This window comes from Mesoplodon densirostris, chromosome 13 (genome assembly GCF_025265405.1).
Source record: "Mesoplodon densirostris isolate mMesDen1 chromosome 13, mMesDen1 primary haplotype, whole genome shotgun sequence".
Lineage (NCBI taxonomy): Eukaryota > Metazoa > Chordata > Mammalia > Artiodactyla > Ziphiidae > Mesoplodon > Mesoplodon densirostris.
The window spans coordinates 51,090,573-51,104,715 of record NC_082673.1 but is presented as its reverse complement, the minus strand read 5'-3'; the positions used below and the strand labels follow the sequence as shown (position 1 = coordinate 51,104,715).

The window sequence follows — 14,143 nt, the reverse complement described above, 5'->3', positions numbered from 1 at the left end:
AGTACTCACTGTTCTAACCTTATTTACTCACTGTGGATACAGTTTGAAAATTTATTCCTGTGTATGTGTAACACACTATTTTCTATGAGATGTTTAAATAGATACCAAGGTGTAGAGTTCCAGAAATTTGAATATATGTTTCAAACATCTGGAGTTATACATATGGGGAGTATACAGCTGTGTTTATTTCAATGATTACACATTTACATGCATACAATACATTTATTTAAATGTATAATTTCTTATATATGTGAGAACTTTCAAACACATTTGCTGTACTTATTTGAATATGCAATTGAAAAAGGATTCAAATAAATAATTCACCATTTTAATTTAAATCTTACAGTATTTATTTGTATAATGTACTTATTAATATACAATCAGAGCACTTTTTAGTGTAAAACCAAATATTTTTAAAAGATTAAAGTAACAATCGGGATCATGAGTCATACAAATGAAGAAATGTTTTGTACAGAGGTATTCATAGCTAGCAAACTTTCAGAAGAATTTGGAAATTCAGCAGGACAAGAGAATAAAAGCATTTGCAATTGGAATGTGTTTCTTTTATTCTAACAATTTTATCATAGTATAGTGGCCATTTTAATTGAATCTCAAAGCACTTATCCAGATGCATTGTTTTTGTTTCTTTGTTTTTATTTTCTTTCTTACTACCTTATCTGACAAGACAAACACTTCTGGGTACTGGTATAATATAGAACGAAAAAGAATTTTATTATTTTAAAGCTGCACACATGCAAATATGGTCAAGAGTATTAGATAATCTCATTTAACTCTACCTTTATTTCTGGAAGAAGAACTGGAGACAAAGGATTTAGAAGGACAGAAAATAAAAATACATTTTTAGACTCAATTTCTGGCCCTTATATCTTGGGAGATTTCAGAGAATCTTCCAGGTAGTCTGTTTATACTTGTCCAGTTCTTTTGTATGCTATTTCCTTTCTCAAGGTTTTCTTTTGTTTGTTCGTTTGTTTTTAAAGATTTGATGGGCTGTCCTAGAGAAAAGTGACTTATATTTCAGCAAGAGAAAAATTAAATTGGAAGTCACATATTTTTTTTTTAAAGAAATTTGAGTTCAATTTACCACAGTATAAAAATAATGACTGTGGGCACTTTTTCATGTGTTGAACGACTGAATAAACGTCACTCACAGCCTCAGTTCCTTCCTTCTTAAGCTGTGGATAATAACATCTTGCAATGGGTGTTTTGAGGCTTATATAAGATATAAATCATTCAGTTGTCAGATGCTTTGCAAATAATAACTAATAACGATATTTCATTCCAATTTTGTAGGTGTGAAGACTGGGTACCTGGACACATCTCCAAATCTTAGTTGTTGGTCAGATTTCAGGAATCACCTTTCCTAAACTGATTAATCTGTTAAAAGCTTGAATCTGCCAACAACATTGTTTTCAGACAGTTCATTCTTCCATCCAGGGACGCCCCCCCAGAGAGTGTGGATGGGGATGTGTGTGTGTGTGTATGTGTGTTACGTGAGAAAAGTTCAATAATCAAAATAACGTATTTCTGTGCTTTATATTGAAAAACAAGTCGCAGTCCTTATTTTCAGTTTCCACGGCTACTTTGTGAGACAAGTATCAGAGCTTGGGAATTGCGTCAAAAGGAAATGCCACAGGTTCCGCGCATTTCCTTCCAGGATCCGCGCAGAGGCGGGAGAGAGAATGACCAATCGGAGCGCAAGTTTAGGCTACTCCCGCCGCTTTCCGTCGAGCCCCGCCTCTTTTCCGTACCGCCCTCTGGGAGTAGGGGTGTGCAGCCTCGTCCCGCCCCCTCCTCTGAGTGACAGGACCGTGGACAGCAACATTTCCAGCCGGACACATAGTTTGTTGGCCCTTGCGTTGGCTGAGCTGAGGTGTGTGTGTCCCGCGAGGGCGAGGGGATTGGGGAGGCCCTGCCTGGGAAGCTCGGGGTCGGGGACTGAAAGCAGGCGCACCTCCTTAGTGGGCCCCCAATGCGTTTAGGAGACGTTCGATCCGCCCCTGGGAGCGGCACTTGGGCGGGCTGGGCGGAGGGGGGCTCTGGAAGAGGAAGAACCCAGAGCCCGGGAAACCCAGTAGGTACGGTAATGACTTAAGGACCCTTCCCGGCGAGCAGGGAGATCGCGGTGGGGGTGGGGATGGCAGGCGCGGGATTCATGCGGTGGGTGGGCGTGGCCGCCGTGGTTGCTAAGGAACGCGCGGTTCCCGCCCTGCCAGCGTGTCTGGCGTTGGCTGCTGGGACCTAGAAACCGTAGCCCCACCCACCTCCTAAGGCCTTCCACTAGGGTAGGGGCTGGCTCCCCTGTGCTGTCAGTTAATTCGCGTACGTTAATTTCACTGTCCTGATCTCTGCGTCTATAGTTCCCGCTCGGGCCTCCCTCTCTCATGTTACTCTTCTCAACATTTTTTCTCGCCTCCCCTTCTAAAATGAACAAGTATCTGCAGACCAAAACATGTGCAGAGAAGGGCTTCAGGCAGCCTGAGGTGGCTTTATTGCCAGGATGGTGGGGCGGGATTGGGTCTTTTCCTGGTGTTTGGTGAATCCCTGAACCCACATGGTGTCCATGTGGATGACTAGGAAAAGGGAGATAGAAGATCTGATTTCTTCCACCTGGAATTCTTTTTAATCGGTGCTGCTGTTTGAGCTCAATGAGCTTCTCAGGAAGTTGAGGCAATTCATTATTGGACGTGCCCTAATATATGATCTCCCTTTCAGACCCTTTTATGGAGAAGGGTGGTACTAAGCCTATAAAGCCCTCTTTTGCTTCACTGTCCCATATTTAATGATTAACTATGAGGTGGTAATGATAGATAACCATTTCAAATCTCTTCTTTGCCCCAATCAGCTGGCACCAAATGATTCAGCAGAACAGACATTTCCAGAGAGAAAACACAAGGAGCTAAAAGTCTGCTTTTACTTCCTTCTGCTAGGTTTACTGTATAAATCCCCAAGAAGGAAGCTTGTACTACTTGTTACCACTGGGAAGAAGACTGGCCTAAAAGTCAGGAATGTAGCAGAGTTTGGAAATATTTGCCCTTGGTCAGTAACCCTCATAACTGTTTTCTCATCTGGAAAGTGGAGATACTTATGTGCCCTTTATTTCTAAAAAGGAGGAATAATTGGTTGTGAAAGTGTTATTAAAGTAACGATCTACACGGATGTAAACTGTTATTGATTACATTTTTAATCTATCTTTTTGTCTCTATGATCTCTGTTGTTGATTCTGTATTAGTTCTTGTTAGTACCTGAAATGTCTTGCATGACATTTTTTTTTCCATTGACCCCACTAGATTTTTTTCAAGTATATTCATAGCCTGAAAGAATTGGTAAAGAGTACTTTCTAATTCAACAATGAGTGACCTTTCTGGTGTCATATACCATTGTAAGAAGCCAAGGGAAGATATTGACTCTCCCCTTAGAAAAAAACACAATTACAAGCATAAGTGGACCTTGGATAAAGAACATCTGTTTTTGATCAACTTCTTGAGGGTTAAGGAAATTACTCTCCCACCTTACCTCACTCCAAAGAGTGAGTAATTTATATCCAAAACTACTTGGCTGGGAGCAGAATTGGGTCTCTTTCCTTTCTTACGCAATGCATCTCACTGTAGCTTACCTTAGTTCATGGTCTTCAATGAATCCTTTTCCTTTTCTTTTCTTTTCTTTTCTTTTCTTTTCTTTTCTTTTCTTTTCTTTTCTGTTTTTAGTGTTTAACAAACATGGGCTACCAATGATCAATAAACTGTTGCTGTCTTTCAAAAACATGTAAATTATATTTTATTCCAAATGCCCTTTGATCATCCTCTTAAAGAATATTCTTATATTTAAGCAAGTAAAAGAGAAATTATTGTCAAATATTTTGGGAAAATGTTAAATTGTATTTTTGTAATTCTCTCTTCTATCAAAGTCCATTTTGGACAAAGAAAAGCTGATTACTTTTAGTGTATGCTACTAGAATTATTTAATATAAATGAATGATCTTTTATAACATTATAATTTCCCGTGTCTAAAAAATATTGTGTTTGACTTCACTTTGGCTCTTTTCCTGATTTCTGTATTAAATGGAAGGCTAGAAAGAGAGATATTTTGTTTGTTAACATACCTTTATCTAGCTTTATCAGTAAAAGTGGGCATCAGTAGTAGATACTATCATTAGATAGAGAAAACAATGAAAAGGAAAAATATATAGATTTTGTAATAAACATAAGTGTATTTAGGAGCACTGATTGTTTCTTTAGAACTTATAATTTTATTCGAACTGTTTAATATTTATTCCTTTGTTTACTCAACTCACTTCATTTCTAGAGGAGAAACTAGAATAAAGACAAACTGATTACAGCAAGAATTCTAATGGAATTAAAGTTTTAGGGCCTCAATAAATAAGAGCTCTTCTCTTGAATTTGTAAACAGACAGGTGGAGTTGGCAAGGTCTGCTTCCTTACTACAGAGCTGATTGGACATAGTGCTTTCAGTGGGAGACGAAAAATGAGTACTAGAACTTCCTTCCCCTTTTTAGCTCCACTCCCTTTCTCGGAACCTAGGCTTTAGTCCAATGAGAGAAAATTTCAGTTTAAAGAACAGATGCACTTACTCAGAATTGCTGGTCTGTATGATCCAGGGCAGAGAGGGAAGAAAAAGAAGATAAACCCCTAGTGTTTACAGGTTTATAACAGGTTATCTCTACCCATTGGGATAATATGGACCAAAGGATTTCAGCTACGGATCATTTAACTCCCCTGTTGGGAAGCTGTGAATACAGAGTGGGATCTGAGGCCAGAACTGTTAATCTAGTGCTCTGGTTTTTCATCCTGGATGGTACCTCTGGGCCATTTGAAATATGTGGAGGTGTTATTAAATTATTATGATATCTTTAAAAGCTACTGGCTTTTAGGACCCTGACATTTAAGGATGCTGAATATTGTATAATGTAGAGGTCCACCAGCTCAATGAAAGCTTTCCTTCCCCTACTCCAATGCCAAAATCATCTCCAGACTATTCCAGTGGAAGTTCCTCCATATAGAAACATGAAACTAAGCCAAATTTCCCCTTAGTCTTTGTTCATATGTACCATGTTTTTTATTTTCTTCTTTTTATTTTTTTTAATTGAAGTGTAGTTGATTTACAATATTGTATTAGTTTTAGGTTTACAACAGAGTGATTCAAAATTTTTATACATTATACTCCATTTAATGTTATTATAAAATATTAGCTATATTTCCTGTGCTGTACAATATATCCTTGTGGCATATTTATTTTATACATAGTAGTTTATGCCACTTAGTCCTCTATACCTATCATGCCCCTACCTCATCCAACCTCCCCACTGGTAACCACTAGTTTGTTCTCTGTGAATCTGTTTCTGTTTCATTATATTCATTTGTTTGTTTTATTTTTTGACTCCACATGTAAGTGATAATATACAGTATTTGTCTTTCTCTGTCTGACTTATTTCACTAAGAATAATACCCTCTAGGCCCATTCATGTTGTCACAAATGGAAAGATTTCATTCTTTTCATGGCTGAGTAATATTCCATGGTATATATACACACCACATCTTCTTTATCCATTCATCTATTGAGTATCTACCATGCTTTTGATATCAATAGATTTGACTCTAAATGTGAAGGTCTTAATAAAAACACTGCTTAGAATGTAGTTATTTTTTGGTATTCTCTCAGAATAACTAAAATTACATTAATGGAAAAAAGCGATACATAATTCATCATATTTAATATCCTTAACACTGAATATATCCTTACTGAACATATAAGAATCATAGACTCCTAGAGCTAAATTTTTTTCACCCCTATTATGTACATTTAATTCTTTCTTATATGGTACAAATGTTAAGTATCTTTGTAACAATAGAGTGAGTAGGTATATATTTTCATCAAAAAGAAAAGATGACTTCTTAGCTTACTTTTTAGTTTTGAAATGTTAACAACAATAGAAAGATAAATACTCTGTACTCAGTGGTTTAACAAACTGTTGTGTTGAATCAGAAGGTGGAGACAGTTCTGTAAATGAGAGGATCTTTTCAATTTCATGGTTTTCAAGCCATTGAACATGGAGAATGAAGCAGGAATAAAGTAGCTTAGTTCTTCTATAGTAGTATTATGTAGGACAAAGTGAAAAAACAGCAGACCAATTAGATTGATCAACTTAAAATTTTGGGGAAGACAAAGGGAAGATAGTTTAATACAAAAAGCATTTTTTACATACTTTGAATTTTAAAATATTCAAATATTGCAAGATATAGAATAAGAAATTATATGGATACCTGTGACAATATCCTAATTGTAGATTACAGTTTATAACCTACACCAGCTAGAAAGTGCACTGGACTGAAAGTTTTAGACCTGGCTCCAGCAGTAGATACATCATTTGTTGGGTTTTATAATGTCTCCAGGCATCAAGTTCCTTATTTGTGAATAGAAAGAGTTGAAGATTTATTGTTTTCTACCAGTTTTTTTTTTCTGAAGAATATGCTTGAGTATTATGAAAATCCTCATTATTCACAGTGATTCACTTATAGCAGTTTATAGCACTGAATCTTTCTGGGCAGGAGTGTATTAGATATTTTTTAGGTATAATTTTAAGAATATCCCAGTTCCTGATTTCATTTTGTCTGTTCATAGAGGTCTATTCTCTGTCTCTTCTCCTTCCCTCAACGTCCCCCTCACCCTCCACACATGCACACACTTGGAAAACACTAGGCTATGTAGAAATGATCTATACAGGCTCTTTCAATGCCAGGACTTTTCTTGATAAATTCAGCAGTTGAAATGAATAAAGTGGAACAAAAAAATCCCACAAAACCAGGGAAAAGGAAATTGGCAGAATATTCATAGACATACCTGTGAAAATCTGAGAAGAATTTTAAGCTAAGGAAGAATATTTGAGGGAATTTTTTGATATCTAACACATGCAAGAATGCATAACCTCTATGGATAGGAGAACTGCATATAAAAAGAGCAACGATTAAGTGACACTAGGAAGAGAATAAGATAAAACAAAAAGAGGACAAAGAAACTGAAAAATGTGAGGACTGTATTAGTTTTATATTCATGCTGTATACTTTCTGTATTTCAAAGTCTGATATAGGTTTTACTGGGCTGAAATCAAGGTATTGGCAGGGATGCATTCCTTTCTGGGGGCTCTGGGAGAGACTGTTTCCTTGCCTTTTCCAGCTTCTGGAGGCTGCCCACATTCTTTGGTTTATGGATCCCTTCCTCCGTCTTCGAAGCCAGCAACTTTGCATCTCTCTGACTATTCTTCTGTAGTCAAATACATTATGACCACAACTAGGAAAACTTAACAACATTTAAAGACTCAGCTGGATAATCCAGGAGATTCTTCATTTAATCACATCTGCAAAGTTCCTTTTGCAGTGTAAGGTAACATATTCACAAGTTCTAAGAATTAGGACTTGGACATCTTTGAGGAGGGACATTTCTGCCTATCACAATAACATATTAAAAGTTCATATTTGAGGCAGTAAAGAGCAGAACTGATGTTATGGTAGAAAATCTAATGTGTGGAGAATAGACTTGAAAAAATGTCCTAGCTGAAATACTGAATGCATGAAAAGAGAGAAAGATGAAGTCCATTGTATGAACATTTGGAATTTCTGAAGGAGAGGCTAGAAAATAGATACTTGTTCCTAAACAAGAGAACAGAACACTTGAAAAAAAATAATAAACAAAGGGATAACAGGAAATAAAAGTTTTATGAATTAAAAAATGACCAATGTATGCAGAAAGGATATTTCTTATATGAGATGTAACAACTCAGAGACACAATATCAAGATTTTTTTCAAATTATAATGATAAAGGAAAAAAATTTTGCATATGTATAGAAAGAGAGAGAAAAAACAGCATATTATTATCAGGAAACAAAAATTAAGCTGGTCTCAGACTTCTTTTCTGTAGTATTAAATACCAAATGACAACAGAGCAACATTTTTAGAGTTTAAAACAAAATTCCATGCAATCTGTCTTGTTCACACACAGCAACAGAAAACCACTCTTAAGTATATAAAGAACTCTAAACTACATACTTTTGCTTTGGGGGGAAAAAGGACAATAATTTATAAGAAGCTGATACAATATAAATACAAAAGCGATGGTATATTAATAAACAAAACATGATATATCTCAGAGCCCTAGAATATAGAGGTGGCTTTAATAATTACATTAAGTCTAGTTAAAAATTCAAATTAACAAAAAAACTGCATGAGAAGATATATAATGTAAAAATTAATTCAGCAACAGCAATGTAGATTTAAATAAAACATTGTGATTTTCTGATTTTTTTATGCCAGAGATGAAACCTGGTAATTCAAGAGTATGAATAGATTAAAAAATAAACCATAGCTCAGCAAACTATGACCTGGAGCCCACCCACATCTGGCTTGTTTTTGTAGGACCCATGAACCAAGAATAGTTTTTATGTTTATAAATGGTTGAAAAAGATCAAAACAATGATATTTTGCAATGTGAAAATTATATGAAATTCCAACTTTATTGTTTATAATTAAAGTTTTATTGGAACACAGCTACACTCATTTGTTTACATATTGTCTATAGCTGCTTTTGTTTTATAACAGCAGTGTTGAGTAATTGCAACAGAGATGTAAATGTGGTGCTCTCATAGCTTTGCATTGCTTCTCAGAGCACTACAAATCAGTGACAAAATTGAGTTATAACTTAATTTTGTCTCTTGACCTGCAGAGCCTAAAATATTTATGATCTGGCCCTTTACAGAAAAACTTTGCAACTCCTAACCTAAACTACATATATGGACTTTAGTGTGTAAGACTGAAACTTTCTTTTCAATTCACGGTACCCAGATTTACTCAGTTATTGCCCTTCAATGTTCTACTTACCCTAGCAACTCTTTGGTCTTATATGGACTTGGGTTAAAACCAAGAATCTATTATTCTTTATATTTAATAATCCAAATTTTCTCTTTTTCATCTCTGTGCTTTAGAAACAAAATTCATGTAAAGATTTTAGAATATCACTTCCAAAGACAAAAATCAGTTAATACTGCAATACTGTAAGAAGAAAAAATGAATACTTTACTATTGTATGCCAAAATGTCCATGTGCTTATAGAGATAGATAAGCATGTACTACATTTAATAAGAAGGTTGTATGTCAATCATTTAATAATCAAATATTTGTTCAGCAAGTATAGGTGAATTATTTCAGACGAAGTGACATTGAAACAAGGTTTTGAAGGATATTTGTAAATTCAAGGTGGTTGAGGCTGGGGCTAAGGTAACATGGAGAACAAGATTTGTAAAGCCAGTAAGCTGTCAGTAGGGTCATGTGATTGGGAAATGTAAGAAATTCAGTAGCTGGAACAGAATTTGGAAAAAAAAAAAAAGTGGCTGCAGTTGAGGCAATAAGACCTGCTAGCCCAGGCCAAGAAGGCTCTTATATGTCATGGAAAGCAATTCTCATCTTGTGGGCAATGAGGATCCATTTCAGATTTTTGAACTGTAGAGCAACATGATCAGATTAGTATTTAGAATAATGGTTCTTAAAATTTTCAAGTACAGCACTCCCTAAAATTCTTTAATGTTATGACTTATACCTTCATGAAGCAAAAGTTGCCTTGGGATATACCCATTTATGTTATATTTATAACAGTTTTTCCTCTGAGGGGGATATATAAACAATCCCCCAATTTCTTTTCTCTATTTTACAGATGTAAAGTCTATATCTCAGATAAATGATCTGAACACACTCTTCCTTGTAGAGGAAAGTGAGTGTGCTCTGTGATTAGACAGATTTGATTTCAAATCTCTACCCTTACCTTGTTAACTGCATGCTTGGAAAAGTCACCTAATCATTAGAAAACCAAGTTTTCCCAGTTGGGGTTAATTGTACTTATCCCACAGGAATATTATGAGAATTTCTGATAATGCACGTGACATGCTTAACAAAGTAAATGGAAACTGCTGATATTATTACTAATATTAATCATCATCATTATAAGGCTTCAATACCCATTATTCACATTTTCAAAACACAAAAGTTTTGAAAAATTATTTTTTTCCAAGTTTTCACAAACTCATTTCAGGCAAACCATCTTTGAAATGGCAAGGTACTACTTATATAGTATTTATTTTTCTAGTCAGTGTCAACATTGATAAGATTTTGCTGTGAAGTATTGATGTGCTGCCCCTATACTCCTCTAAGAGTGTCATGTAATTATGGTAGATATGGGACATATTACCTTTCTATAGTTTCCAAAACACATCTCTCCCATTTTATTTTATTTTTATTTTATTATTTATTTATTTTTTAGAATTAAAAATTTTTTTTTAATTAAGAAAACATTTTAAAGTCTTTTAAAAAGACTTTAAAAATTCTTTAAAAAATCTGGACAATTCTTAAAGTCTTTATTGAATTTGTTACAATATTGCTTCTGTTTTACGTTTTGGTTTTTTGGCTGCGAGGCATGTGGAATCTTAGCTCCCTGACCAGGGATCGAACCCGCACCCCCTGCATTGGAAGGCGAAGTCTTAACCACTGGATCACCAGGGAAGTCCCTCAAACATTTTAGATAAGGACTACAGATCTATATTATTGTGATTCTTTTATTTTAATAACAGCTTCATTGAGATATGATTCACAATCATAAAATTTATCATTTTAAAGTGTACAATTCAGTGGGTTTTAGCATATCCACAGAGGTGTGCAATCACTACTATCTAATTTTAGAATATTTTCATCACCTCAGAAAGTACCCACTATCAGTCACTCCCCATCTGTTCAGCTCTCACCTTCACTGTTAATCAAACTTTTTCTGTCTCTATAGATTTTCTCATTCTGAACATTTAATATAAGGAGAACAATAGGAATGATGCATTAATTGGACTTTTGTGAATGGCTTCTTTCACTTATCATAATGTTTTCAAAGTTCATCCATGTTGTACCATGTATCAATATTTCATTACTTTTTATGTTGAAATAATATTCAATTGTATGCTTATACCACATTTTGTTTATCTATTTATCATGGATTGTTTTCACTTTCTGGCTATAAGGATAATGCTGCTATTTACATTTGTGTACACATTTTAATGCGAACATACACTTTCATTTCTCTCACATATATACCTGGGAGTGGAATTACTGGGTCACATGGCCATTCTGTTTAGTTTTTTGAGGAACAACCAAACTGTTTTCCAAAATGGCTGCACCATTTTGCTTTCCCACAAACAATGTATGAAGGTTCTAGTTTCTCCACATCCACAGCAACACTTCTTATTATCTGTCTTTTGGTATAGCCATCCTAGTGGGTATGATTTGAATTGTGATTTTGATTTGAATTTCCCTAATAACTGATGATACTGGGTATCTTTTCATGTGCTTATTGGCAATTTGTATTTATTCTTTGAGGAAATATCTATTCAAATCCCTTGCACATTTTAAAATTGTTATTTGTGTTTTTACTGTTGTAAGCGTTCTTCATATATTCTCTGTATATGACCCTTATCAGTTATACAATTTGCAAATATTTTCTTCCATTCTGTGGGTTGTCTTTTCATTTTCTTGATCATGTCTTTTGGAATACAAAAGTTGTATTATTCTGATGAAGTCCAATTTACCTATCTTTTATTTTGTTGCTTGTGCTTTTCATGTTGTTTCTAAGAAACTATTGCCTAACACAAGGTCATGAAGTTTTACTTCTGTGTTTTCTTCCAAGCATTTTATAATTTCAGCCTTTGCATTTAGGTCTATGACTTGGTTTGAGTTAATTTTTGTGTATGGTATAAAGTAGGAGTTCAACTTTATTCTTTTGCAGCATCATTTTTTTAAAAGACTATGCTTTCATATTGTGACTCTTGACCTGAATTATCCTCATTATTTTCAAATAGTCTAAAAATTGCAAGCTATTTTTTTATTGAAATACAGTTGGCCTACAATATTATATTAGTTTCAGGTGTACTGTATAGTGATTTGACATTTGCATACATTATGAAATGATCACCACAATAAGTCTAGTAACCATCTGTCCCCATACAAAAATATTATTGACTGTATTCCTTATGCTGTAAATTATTTATTGTATAACTGGAGTTTGTATCTCTTAATACCCTTCACCTATTTCACCCACCTCCCCACCTCTCTCCCTTCTAGTAACCACCCATTTGTTCTTTGCATCTATGAGTCTCTTTTCATTTTGTTTTGTTTGTTTTCTTAGATTCTACATGTAAGTGAGATCATGCAGTACTGGTCTTTTTCTACACCTGATTTATTTAACTTAGCATAATACCCTCTTGATTCTTTTGCATGTAGCTATCCAGTTTCCCCAACACCATTTATTGAAGAGGCTGTCTTTTCTCCATTACATATTCTTACCTCTTTTACCTCTTTTGTCATAGATTTATTGATTGTATAAGTGTGCATTTCTTTCTGGACTCTGTTCTGTTCCATTGATCTGTGTGTCTTTTTTTGTGCCAGTATCATACTGTTTTGATTACTGTAGCTTTGTAGTATAGTTTGAAATTAGGGAAGGTGATATCTCCAGGTTTGTTCTTCTTTCTCAAGATTGCTTTGACTATTCTGGGTCTTTTTGTGTTTCCATACAAACTTTAGAATTGCTTGTTCTCATTTGGTAAAGAATCCTTTGGGATTTGATAGGAATTGCATTGACTCTGTTGATTGCCTTGAGTAGTATGGTCATTTCAACAATATTAATTATTTCAATCCATGAGCACAGTATATTTTTTTCAATTGTTTGTGTGGCTTCAATTTCTTTCATCAATGTCTTATAGTTTTCTGAGTACAGGACTTTTACCACCTTGGTTAGATTTATTTCTAGGTATTTTATTCTTTTAAATGCAATTATAAATGGGATTGTTTTCTTAATTTCTCTTTTTGATAGTTCATTGTTAGTGTATAGCTATGCAGCAGTTTTTGTATATTAACTTTATTGAATTCATTGGTGAGTTCTAATAGTTTTGTGGTGGTGTCTTTAGGATTTTCTATGTATTTATATATGTATATAAATTATATAGTATATACATATTTTATATATATGTATATATATATTTTTATATATATATTCATGTCATCTGTAAACAGGGACAGTTTTACTTCCTCCTGTCCAATTTGGATTTCTTTTATTTCTTTTTCTTGTCTCATTGCTGTGGCTATGACTTCTGATACTAGGTTGAATAAAAGTGGCAAGAGTGGGCATCTTTATCTTGTTCCTGGTCTCAGAGTAAGTGCTTTCAGCTTTTCACCATTGAGTATAATATTGGCTATATGTTTGTTATACATAGCCTTTATTATGTTGAGGTACATTCCCTCTATACCCATTTTGTTGAGAGTTTTTATCACAAACAGATGTTGAATTTTGTCAAAAGCTTTTTCTACATCTATTGAGATGATCTTTTTTTTTAAATTTGATAATGTATCACACTGATTGATTTGTGAGTATTGAATCATCTTGTGTCACTGCGATAAATCCCACTTGATCATGGTGTATGATTCTTTTAATGTATTTTTTGATTTGTTAAAATTTTGTTGAGGATTTTTGCATATATGTTTATCAGTGGTGTTGGCCTGTAATTTTCATTTTTTGTGGTCTCTTTTTCTGGTTTTGGTATTCAGGGTGATGTTAGCCATGTAAGATGAGTTTGGAAGTGTTCCTTCCTCTTCAATTTTCCAAATAGTTTGAGAAGGATCGATGTTAACTCTTTAAATATTTGGTAGAATTCATCTATGAAGCCATCTGGGCCTGGACTTTGTTAAGAATATTTTTTTTATTACTGATTGAATTTGTTAATTAATGATTGAGTAAATTAATATTAATTTATTTATTAATGACTAAATTTCATTACTTGTAATTGGGCTCTTCATATTCGGTTGGCCAAAAAGTTCATTCGGGTTTTTCCATTACATCTTGCAGAAAAAGATGTATGTTTTCCCATACGTCTTACAGAAAAACCCAAATGAACTTTTTGGCCAACCCAATATTTTCTAAATTCTTCCTGATCAAGTCTTGGGAGATTGTACATTTCTAGAAATTTATTCATTTCTTCTAGGTTGGCACATAATTGGTTGTAGTAATCTCTTATGAGCCTTTGTATTTCTGTGG

The 14,143-nt window shown here is 34.3% G+C and overlaps 1 protein-coding gene across 5 annotated transcripts in view; it reads left to right on the top strand.

Annotated features, from left to right (window-relative positions):
- The first annotated feature begins 1,790 nt into the window (after positions 1-1,790).
- The window catches only part of TRIQK (triple QxxK/R motif containing), a 100,365-nt gene continuing 88,012 nt past the window's right edge, over positions 1,791-14,143 (top strand). For 2 of the 5 annotated variants that reach the window (XM_060116369.1, XM_060116365.1), the window contains exon 1: positions 1,791-1,891. The gene's annotated coding sequence lies outside the window, so the exon portion shown is untranslated. Of the gene's footprint in view, positions 1,894-2,039; positions 2,097-2,948; positions 3,058-14,143 lie in introns of those variants that run through there. The other 3 variants (XM_060116364.1, XM_060116366.1, XM_060116367.1) reach the window with 3 other exon arrangements.